Here is an 11880-nt window from a genome sequence, read left to right as displayed (position 1 = left end):
ATTTAAAAACAACAACAACAAAAAGGAAACCGTTGATAAATTACATTCCTAATTTATGCAGTTATGTTGTAATCTGTTGATGGCTCTCTAAGAGATCAAGACTTAACTGCATAAAGAGGTAGTTTAGAACGTAGCATAAAAAATAAAAAAGAAATTATTTCATCCTGTAATGCTATTGAATTTAGTGCCATTACACAAAGGAAAACTAAAGTGAAACCGAATGAACTAGAACCAGGTGTACTGCTCTAGTTCTAAAAGGGATCTGGCTATAGTAGAAGAAAAAAGCAGTTTAGGGAAAACAAGGCCAGGGTGATCACAAGAGATGCTCTGCATCCCTTTTGTCAACTGCACCTTGGTTTCCAGTCACAATTTCAGGGTCATATTTCATGGTTGAACAACAACTTTAGCCTGCTAAATTTTGCTGCTGTGGCACAGCTGCATGTAATGGTATAAGAATGGTAGGCACTGTAATTCCTCTGTGAACATTCAGGTTATATTGTCCAAGACCCCTATTCATGATCATGGTCAGATTTCTTTGAATATCTCTAAGGATGAAGAGTGAGGGAGAACCTGATGTCTGGTGTCTCCTATTTTCCTTCCATATGTGATGGTGAAGCCTAAGCACACACCTGGAAGTGAGAGTAGCTTATTCCACTTGTAGTTAGGAGGGAGACCTGACTAGTAAAGTAAAAAAATTTAAACTACCTTAAAATCTAGAACTAAAAAACAAAACAAAACAACAAACAAACAACCCCCCCCCCCCAAATTAAACCCTCCCAAAACATACAAACAAACATCCCAACCCTAACTAACAAGCAGAGATCCAGTGTAAAAGGAGACTAAATATTTTCTTCTCCTTTCCAGATATCAGAAGAATCAATTTTCAAGACTTGGATCTATTAATCTTTTATATTTATTTGGCCTGAACAAATATAATGTTAAACATGCTGGAAATATCTCACAGGTGATAAAGAATTGTATTGTCTATTTGCAATGGAGAAATCAAATAATTCCCCACAATCTTCTTAATATTTTTGATAAGAGTTAACTATTAGAAAACTCATACAGAGTCAGAGATTTCCCTAAGAAAACAGAAAATATTGAAGAGGTAGGAGATGGGTGCCTGATGTGCTTGGACTTCTTAATGAATGACCAGTATTGACTGAGACAGTCTTCTAAAATTGTGTTGGTGTTCTTAAAGTAGTTGTGTTTTGATCTGTTTCAACAGCTTTGCTAACATTTTGCACTAAACAATTTGGAATCATAGCTTTTAAAGTCAACTAGAAACTAACCTGTGTTTTTCTTTTGTTTGCTTTTTAACTGAGTGGGAGTATCTAAACTGTTACCCATATTACAGTAATTAATTCAAAAGCTCTCTAATATCTGCTTTTCATTATGACAGTTAGGTCATGACTTGTGTATTAAAAAAAAAAAAAGAAACAACTGTAACAAATAAGATGTCTGTATAATTTTGAATTCTGACTGCATTTTGCACTGATCAGAATTTAAAATTGCTACTTTTCTGTTCAGATTTTCCCAGCTTAGTCACTGTATAAGGGACATTTTAAAGACAGAGCAAAAGGAAGTAGCCAGTTTTACCAGGAAAGGTACAAGGAGATAAAACAAGGTTAAACTGAGATGAGCTAGAAATCCCCTACAAATCTTACATTGTATATTTTAAAAGACAAAATGGGCTTGTACAAAATGGAGATGTACTGGAAACAGACCCACTGCCTTTAATACTCTAATATGAAAAAATGCAACTCTAAAGTTTGTGTCAGTAGCCCCAGTCAGTAGATTTTCTGTTTCCCACTGGGCTTTCAGTGGTCATTGAAGAGAAGCAGTAGGAAGAAGCAGCTGGAGAGCAGGGCAGGGGAGCAAACTGAGCACACAGATGTGTAGGGGAGGGCAGGTCTCACCTCGAGACCTGGACCTGGGAATTGCCTGTGGCTGTGAGCCTCTTCCAGCTCCTGCTGAATCTGGGCCTTAGCCTGCAATTTCTGGCTCTTGCAGCACTCTTATGTTCCTTTCCTAAGCAGTTCTGTGGCTTCCATCAAAACCAGTGGGTAAACTGCCTTTCCTCTGCTCGTTTCTTGGCCGCAGCAATTTCCTCTGTGCTTCTGTTTGTTAGTCTCTTTATGGTGACCACAATTTTTCCCCTTCATGCTGACTTAAGTAGGAAAAAATTTCAAATGATCATCTATTCTCAATTTTCTTCAGCCATTTAACTCTTTCTATCCTTGATGCTATTTTGCTTAGCAGATTCTTGGCCCAAATCCCTGTTCCAGGAATGTCTGGTCCTAGGATAACATCCAAGTTTGTGTTGGAAATTAAAAGCCCCATGTAACATCCCACAGTGCATTGAATTTGACACCATATCAAGAAAAGATGCTCAAAGAAATACACTTGGTAGGTGATGTCTGTCCCTGAAAACAAATAAAGCATCTTCCAGACACATCTTTGAAGATCCTAGCTACTGCTTTGTACATCACTTCTCTCTAAGGTCACACTCTAACACTATCCCATAAGTCAGAAGGAAGAAAGCCCTCATGGTTAAGGTTCAGTCATTTTTGTGAATAACACACTCTTCACGGTGTGTGATAGCATAAAAGCTGGTCCATATATTCAAGGAGGTATTACAGGACTCAAACCCTTGGCTATAGCAGTGATCTACCCAGAACAGCTAGAAGAGGAGTCAGTGCCAGCAAGAATAAAGGGGAAGCTCCAGAAACTGGCTGGGTCTTTCCAAGAGGGACTCTATCACCAGTCCTGTCAATTGCACTGACACCTGCAAACCCCATCTCAAAATAAATAAAAGATATTCCAGCACATCCATCTGGGCCCATCAGCTCTTGTTTCCCAAACTTTGTGCTTGCTGAGAAATGAATCTGATCAGGTGCCATCAGCAACGGCCATTGAATCATTCTTGTCAGCAGTATGGAAAAGCATTGTTGTTGTGTGTCATTTGGCTTTCAGTGCAGTGATTTCAGATGACAAACTGCTCATTTGATTTTTAAGCTCAATGCATAGGTGACATCCTCAGCTGCTGCCTTTGGGACACTGCAGAGAACAGGGAGAGCTCCATCTGCCTGCAGTGAAATAGAAACCACATCAAACAGATGCTTGTCCAGGGACAGTGATTCTTGTCAGAAACTGTTATTTAACTTAGTTTAACATATCTAGGTACCTGTGAAAATGACTTCTGGCACATTTTCGTGTGCTGTAACTCATTGGTTTTGCTAATTCACCCAGGAAATCCTTTAGCATTTCCTCTTTGGAAATGATGCCAAGAGCACTCATATAGCCAGCAAAGGAAGGATTGACCTAAACTGCAGCTTCTAGCCACTCTCATTAGTTCATGTGAGAGAGCAGAAATTCAAAATTTTTTTGGAGAAAGGTAGGGTGCTGCATTGGGTTGACACTTTCTGGCTAGGTTTATAGGATCTGATTATATCCAAGGACTTTTCTCTCTTTTAAATCAATTTTGTTTGCTCCCTCCAGCAAGAGCTCATTATGAGAACAATTATCTGGCTTTAACAAACTCCACCTACAGAATAATTCTACCTGGTATTATTCTTCCTAGGATTTTAAGGCCATTTTTTGAGGATTGCCACTCCCATGGCATATATTACATTAGCAGTTTGTTTTATTGTATTCAAGCTCCCAATCCTAATCTAGAAATAAATAATGTTCACAAGGAGAGGCCTCCTGCTTTTTCAGGTATGTGATAAATACCAGCAGAAGCTCGAAAGATACATTTCCCTGTTGTAGAAGGTAGAATCCTTCTCCTGAAGACTTGCAGGAAAAGAAGTTATCAGCTATTGAGGCAGAAGAAAATTAATCACAAAAGACCTCTCAGGGCAAGAAAAGATAAAGGACAGGGAGTTGAATGTTGGTTTTGTTGGGTTTTTTTTCTGAAGAGAGGATTAAAAATAACTTAAGAAATGCATAATTGTGGAACCTTTCATATTACATGTCAGGATGAAAATAGTTCAAAAATGAAACAAAGACTAAAAGGGTATTTTCCTGAGGCTAAAGCAAATTGAGCTTTCTCTGAACTAGCAATGTATTGTTTCGAGCATGGCTGGAAAGAGGCTAATGGTGCTTAGTTTGTAGCTGTCCAGAAGAGGGAGGAATGTGTCCTTCTGTGACTAATGAATGCACTTAGGAGGGCTGTCAGAGAGCTGGAGCTCTGTGGGCAGGAAAGGGGAGTATTGTGAATGTGTATAGCCCACGGGGTCAGATCATCCTTGTGTCAGAGTCTGAGTGCAGTATTTGTTTATCTCAAATTCCCTGTGATTATATTTGTTTTATTACTTCTTTCTGTAAAGAAGGACCTTCTAATACCTTTGTAGTTCTTCCTCTTTCACCCTATTCACAAGTCACAGGTTAGCCAAAAGAGTAGTAGCCCAGTGTAGCACAAGCAGCACATGTGTAGCACAAGACAGTGTTTGTAGACTGCCTGGCTTCAGAAGGCCCCTGTTCTGGACTTAGGGATGCAGAAGAAAATTACAGGGCTTCTGGGAGAGACAACTCTCTGCTACCTCTGCCTTAATACAAAGAGAGTTTCTGTTTCTTCCAGCTTTTAGAGCTGCTCCTGTACTCTGACAACCAAATCAATGAAGCCAAAGCTATAAAATCAAATACTGTGGATGAAACCATCACAGGGATGTCTTTTATCCCTGATATTCAATAATAGCATTTGGCATTTCTACCTGGTCAAATCTGTCAGGCCAGGTGTAATTTCTCTTTTTAATGTTCAATGTGTTTGCAATAACTCTGTAAAGCCTATAGAAAAGGTATGGACTTTTTTCCAAGACAGACCTTTGTGTCATGTTCAATAAATGGGACCCTGTTCAGGACAGGACATGAAAAGATTTAATATATGATGCATTTCTAAATACAGGGGATTTTTAATGTAAGACTTTCTCCAATACTGATTTCTTCTAGAAGAGTCTTCATCAACAGCTGTTCTAAACATCCCTCTGCAGACTCTGGCAGCTTGATAGTGCTGTAAAAGTGTACATTTGTTTTCCTACCTCACTGCTCTTTTCTCTTAAACTGTAAAATTTGAGTTGGGAAACTCCAAAGTAAATTTTTTTGGGGGGGGCTTTTTATGTGGACCAACATCTGTCATTAAAGTTTCAGTTTGTACTTTAGATAAAGGGCTCTAGAGAAATTGTAGATAAAGCAAAATGTAGACCTGATTTCTTAATTCACGATAAACAAATTTAAAGCTGAAATAGTACACATCACATACAAAGTACTGAGCACCCAAGACACTGCAGAATTGATTCTGTGAGCAAAAAAAAGTCTCATTTGATTTGTTGTATTTAAGAAAACGGGATTTAATACATCCTTGGTAAATAAAAAGGAGTGCAGCAGCAAATCCTTGACTATCAACAAAGTCTCTTAGTATAAGCAATTTCTGAAACTCCAGATTTTAGGCTAACCACTTGGGTCAAAAATGACTGACAACGCACGTAAGTATCATGTAATGAATTGGTTGGAAATTAATTAATCCTTCATTATGAACCCTTCTTCATAACATCCTAGCTGCACTACTCCCAAAGCCAGCTGCTATCTACAGCTGAATAGTAGCAGGCACATTAAGCCTCTTAAATAGTTGCATTGTGATTCCTAAATTGGGTGGCCAGAACCTTAGTCTATGCAATTGCTTCTATAATTAAGATTCTATCTGTGTTTCTATAATGAACCCTGTTTTCAGTTCAATATAGTTTAAAGAGGCTTCTTTTCTTTTTTAGCAGTGATTTCACGTACACTGTGTTATTCCCTGGTTAATAATGAAGTGAATCTTTAAAACATTCTTACATTTGTCATAAACTCTGTGCCCTCTCTGAACCATTTACCAGTGCATCTTTTACTGTGAATACATCTATTTAAAGGTTATTCTCTTCTATTATGTCTCCTCTTCATAATACACTCTGTAAAAATTCTTAACACTTTGCTTCAGGCCAGAATCTGGGGGGCTGATGTCTACATTAAATGGGACAACAAGCTACAGTAAGGATTGCAAGTTTAAAGTAATTATGGAGGCAAGTAAGAGAGGATATTGATTTTACTAAGCCCATTCCAATATTTAGCCACACATTTTCAAAGCTTTATAGGAGCAGAAGATATCTATTTTTGAGCTTAATCAGTCTTACAATCTCAGAAGAAACTCCTGTTGCAAGTAAAAATTGTATAATAAGCCATTCTGTCAGAAATTTATGGCTATAATATCATAAATAGTCAAAGATGTGCAGCTCAGATCTGTGTGAAAACTACTTACCAGTGTCTAACTCAGAGCTATTGGATCTTCAGCAGCTTTGGGAAGACAGAGTTTAACTGTAATACAGCCAAGTCAATCACTTCTACGAGTTAAAGCAATGAAGGCTTTTGGTAATTTCCTGTGTCCTATTAATAGAACCTCCACAAATTAGTTTTGCTGAGTTTCTGGTTTCTGAAACAAAAGCCTTGATTCTGGTCTCAACTGACTCAGGAAAGAGAGCTATAGATTACCTTTACAATTCTCTGATCCGTTGATGGCATCTGCAGTCCTTGGTGCAAATTACAGCAGCCAGAGGAACTGCTCCTGATGATAACCAGAGCATGACAACACTGACTACAGCTCTAACACATGCCCATGCTGGGAGCTCTGGGGAAAAAGCAGAGAGCAATTCTGGCAGCTATCTGCCACAGAGTGCTCACTTTACAGAGATGCAGAGTGCTCAGGCTGATCCTGAGACATTGTGGGCCTTCTCTCCCACTGAAGAAGAAGATTGCTGTGTGTCACAATAGCACCAACTTAGTTTTCAACTGAAGGCTCATGAGCTCCAGCTCCTTCCTTGCTGGATATAAGTCACTCTTAATTGTCTCAGGGAAACTGCTTCACCTCCTTTATGCATTAGTGTAAGTCAGCCATAATGCAATGGAAATTGATAGATATTTAGAGTGGTAAAAAAGTCAAGTGATCAAGACTAGGCTCTTTGAGTTTGGCATGGTCTTTTGTGCCTGGAGCACCAGGGGAGAACCAGCATTCTCACGGGGGAAACTGCCTAAGAGCAATTTGTCCAGCTAGTGCCTTCCTCCCTTGCATTTCATTCCCTGTTTAGCTGCGTAGCAACTAATGACCATGAAACCAGCTTTACAAAAGCCCCACATTACTTCTGTACTTAATTAACTTCTAGAGCAGCAGACCGTGGTATTTAACCATAACCTGCAGAGCAGAGTTTCAGGGGCTTGTTTGGTCTCACAAATGCTTGGCTTCCATTCAAAGTGCTTCACTGTTAATTTCTCTTTATATTCACACATTATCTGATCTTTTCATGGCTGTTTCCAGAAGCAAGTCAAGAACAGCTTCAGTCTCACATCCCCTGACATTTGCACGTATGCTTACCATTGCTACCTTACTTATTTCTTCTCAGATTGCCTCAGCTCCAAAGCACCTACTGCTCCTGGTCTCTGTTGTCTAAAACTATGGGGAGTGTTTGTGAGTGCTCCTGCAGCCAGTGAATGGGTGTATGGCTTCCCTGTGTCAGCAGGCTTTCACCAGCTATTTGTGTGAGCTAGAGGTACATTTTTGTTTTCTGTAGAGCCGAAGGGTCTGTACTTTAGGCCTCCTGTTAATGTGAAATTCTAAGTACTGTGGGTCCACAGCCAGGTGGATGCCTCCCAAGTAACAGTAGGTTGTTCCCTGTATGCTTGCAAAGGAGAAAACATCTCTTTGGGTGCTGCTAACATATGAGTTGATCTTAGACATACACCAGATTCTTTATAGCTCCTACCAAGCCCAGTCCTGCTCTGCTGGGACTGAAGTCAACAAGCAGATATTCTGAACTGCAATTCCTCATATTGGGCAAGACATTAAGAGCAAAAATGAATGAGGTCATACATTGATTGGGGGATAAAACTAAAAACTGTATTATGACCATCTTCTTAGTCACTGCACACTGCTGCTCTATTTCTACCTGAAACTGTAGCCTTCCTTCAGTGTTTGCTTACTGAGGCAATCCCTTTTATTACTGTAGGCCTTCCCATAACTCTAGCAGTATTCACTTAATTTAATTTTAAATGCACACATTCATTAAAATTATTCTATTTACTGATTCTTAATTATGCCTCAGAAGCTTTTGTTGTGGTGTGCTTGTCTATGTTTGAGCTTAAGACTGTTTCAGTAATAAATCATAATTTTCTGCCTGTCTTATCCTCTAAGTGATTTGGGTCAAATAGACTGATTTGTTCACTGTAGCTCCCTTCCTGCCACACATGCCTGGGTTTCATTCCTGCTTGCCCAGCACCAATAATACAGAAGGGCTGAAGGAGAGGAAAACAAAGCACAGTTGCTTTTCTTCATCCACTGCATACCCTGCTGTGCAGAAGGATGCTGGCCCTGCTGGAAGCATTTGCAGCACATCCTTTGCAAAGGTCAGTGTGGCTGCTTCATCTATTGCAAACTGGATTTTAGCCAGCAGCTGTAGCTGACAGTTTCAAGAAGGCCACTTCCCCATCCATCTTCCTCAGACAATTGTGCTGTGTGCAGTCTCCAAACTAATAATTCATCATTTGCACATATGTGCCTTCTACTCTGTTATTTTATTAACATATTAGAAGGGTCCTGCTTTATTTATTAAATTCATTATTATTCTTATCAAATGATGACATGTTGTTAGCCAGGAAGATGCACTTGCTATCTCACAACTAATTATTCCAATTAAGTTTTCATGATTCTACCATAAAGCACAGTTCATTAACTTTAATTACTTTTGAAATGCAGCTGCTGAGCTACAAATGTAAAAGAACAGGTAGGTTATATTTGTTTGTTAATTTCTGCAAATGGGGTTTGTTGTCATTGGGTCTTAAGTGATACTTTCAGACAATCTTGTTCCCTATTTCTTAGGTAAGATTTGTCTTTTTTATCTAAGAGGGTTCTAAAGCTTGCTTGTTTTTTTTACAGACTACGTTTTTGCCATAGAACATTGGATCAAATTCAAAGATATTTCTTCAAATAAACCTGTGTTTTTCAGCTCAGCCCTTAATGGGAATTGATGGACAACTGCAGTTTCTTTGCTGAGGTGGAACTATCCCAGAAAGAGTGACAGCACTTTGATGGAAAGGTGAGATGCTGTGGTAAGGCAGAAGTTCTTAAGGGAAGGAATTTCAGATCTTGCAGAGATGTATGTAATTTATGTCTCCAGTGAGGGGCCAGGTTCAGATTTCTCCAAAGGGTTGACTTCAGCCATTGTCCTGCTTTGGCTGCAATAGTTAATTTTTTTCTTAGTGGATGGTCAGAACAAAACATAGCTGCCTATTTTTGAGTTCATCATATGCAGGCATAAAACTTCTGCACATTTCTTGAGGAAGAGGAAAATGGAATTTCTTTGTTGCTGTGAAAATAAGACAAACTGACTATTGGTGCAATGGTACTGACTGGGTCTCAGAGGGTGTAATGTCTGAGCAGACTCAAGGAGCTGCAAAATCTACTGCCTTGTTTCACCACCAGCACCTTTAGGAAATGTGAAGTGCATTCCTCCTTTGATAACACTTCACTCTTGCAATTGCAGTCAGAGTAGATACAATTTGTATTTCCTTTCACAAACAGTTGTATGCAATTGCTGCAAATTTCCAGAGTGCTCTTCCTCAGCCCCTCACACACCTCTCAATGGTCACAGGAGCAGAATTCAGCCTTAGAAATGCTACTGCCAAAGACAGGGGTGTTTTTCACCTTTAAGTTTGTACATGGAGGGTTTGGCTTTGCTACTTCCTGGGAACTGTGTCATTAGAAGTAAGATTCATAAAATCAGCACTGTGTAACTTGGCCAATCCCAGTTTTAAGGCTGTTTACATGTTTAGAGGACAGATGGAAGTGTGTGAAAGGCTAGTATTCACAACACAGATTTTCAAATGCATATTTACCAAAGTGGCAAGTTTTTAATGGCAAAACACTGTTACTCTTTTGGTCCTGGTGTTGCTGAGCAGTACTATGAAGATTTTTCTATTTTTCCGCAGAAGTCAAAGTTTAAATCTTTTCTTTACAGTTTTTAATGACATGGGAAGGGGGCTTCTAATAGATATTTCACAGTGTCTATTTTGCTGTCTCTGCCAAGAGATAGCTTTTTAAGGATGAGGTGGGCAACATACTGAAGTGGGGCTTTTGTGTTTTCAGTGAAGCACAATTATTAAATCTGACCCAACATAAACTGAGTAGAAAATTCCTGCCCTTAATGAAATGTTTATTGGCACCAAAACCACTTACTTCCTCATAATTTCTGAGGAAACAGAATTGTCACTGAAATTTACTGTGTGGTCTAAAACTGCTCTGGAATTTATGTGATTTTGACCAGGGAGAGAGGCAACCCATTGTAGACTGGCTTGATTTGTGTTTCTTTCTTAACACAGTAATTCAAAATTCTTCCAGTCCCAAGGCAAGTCAATGAGGTTGAACATACTCTACAGAAGCCTTCACCAGATGAAGGTTTTCACCCATGGGTCAGTTTTTAACAAAGGATGGGCTTACATCACAGAGTCAGTCAGCCAGGAGGAGAACATCTGGCTTGCATCTGCCTCATGGACACACAAAACCATACAAACAACATGCAAAATTGACAGCACCTATCCAGAAGAATAAAAAGAGGCATCAAACAGGAGCCACTCTGGCAGAAGACAGCAAAAGAATGACAGTGGCTGGTAGTTTGCCATCAGCTGTGTATCTTTGAAGAAGCTTTGGATAAAGGGTGGTGAATCACAGCTTCTGTCTCAGGATTACATTGTACTGTATTATTGTCTACATGAACCTCTGATAGCAAGAAAGAAAGGAACATGCCTGGGATTTCCCTCCTGAATCTAAATGGAATATACATGGAAGCATGAGATTTGCCTAAGCTGGCATAGTTTTTTTACTTACTTTATCAGCTCACAGTAACAAATTCCTCATACTATATTAAGAGCACATAAATTCTTGAAAGGTATCGTTTATTTCTGTATTTTTCATTTTGCCTTCTTACTTTGCATTGCAACCTAGAGTTGGTTTCTTCTTGTACTGATGAGGAGAGACACTATGCAGGGAGGCAAACATGCCTGAACTGGTGTGCAGATGGAGCCCACGCCTGCTCCAGTGGAAACAGCTGAGCACAGTGAGGTGCTCAGGGGTGGAAGGGGGTTGGTCATCTCTGCAGGCAGCACTGGGGTAAATCACAAGCACAGAGCACAGAGACTTTTAATATTAAGCACTGTGATAGTACAGAGGGAAATGAGTCCTAAAGAGGTGAAGAATGGTAATGTGAATATTCTTTCCGTGCTCCATTAAGAATCTTTTAACACTGTGTTGCAGTTCACTAATAAATAGTGTTCCTGCATCACTAAAAGACGGGTGATAGCTTTCCTTAAAGAGGAGTTTCGAAGGTCATTGCGGAGGTCTGCGGGATCGGAACCAGGACGCACTGGTCTGCACGGGCAGGCTGTGAAAAAGCCCTCCGGGAACAAAGAACTCTCGGAGAGGGCAGATCTGCATCTGACATCCGTAGCGGCCCCGATAACCCACCGCCCGCAGCGAGACCCGCTGGCCGCCCAGGCTCTCCCTCAGAGCGGGCCTGTGCCGCTGCGTCTGGGACACCGCCGGCAGCGAGCACCGGCCCCGGTATCGCCCTGAACTTTGCTGCATGCCCTGAAACTGGTTACTCCAAAATTCGGCCCCTGGCCAGCGTTCCTCGCTTCTCTGCGCCGGTGCGCTGCTCCTCCCGCTTCAGCTCCCGCTCCAAACGGGCTCTGGCGCTCCCGGCGCCGCCCCGCAGCCCCGACCGGAGCTCCAGAGAGCTGTGGCAGTACAGAAGGCAGCACAGGTTATGACCCGCCACCTTTATGTTCTGTGCACACACTTACTAT

Source organism: Erithacus rubecula (assembly GCF_903797595.1).
Source record: "Erithacus rubecula genome assembly, chromosome: 8".
Classification (NCBI taxonomy): Eukaryota; Metazoa; Chordata; class Aves; order Passeriformes; family Muscicapidae; genus Erithacus; species Erithacus rubecula.
The sequence above is the reverse complement of the archived record's forward strand: the minus strand, read 5'-3'. Positions refer to the sequence as shown.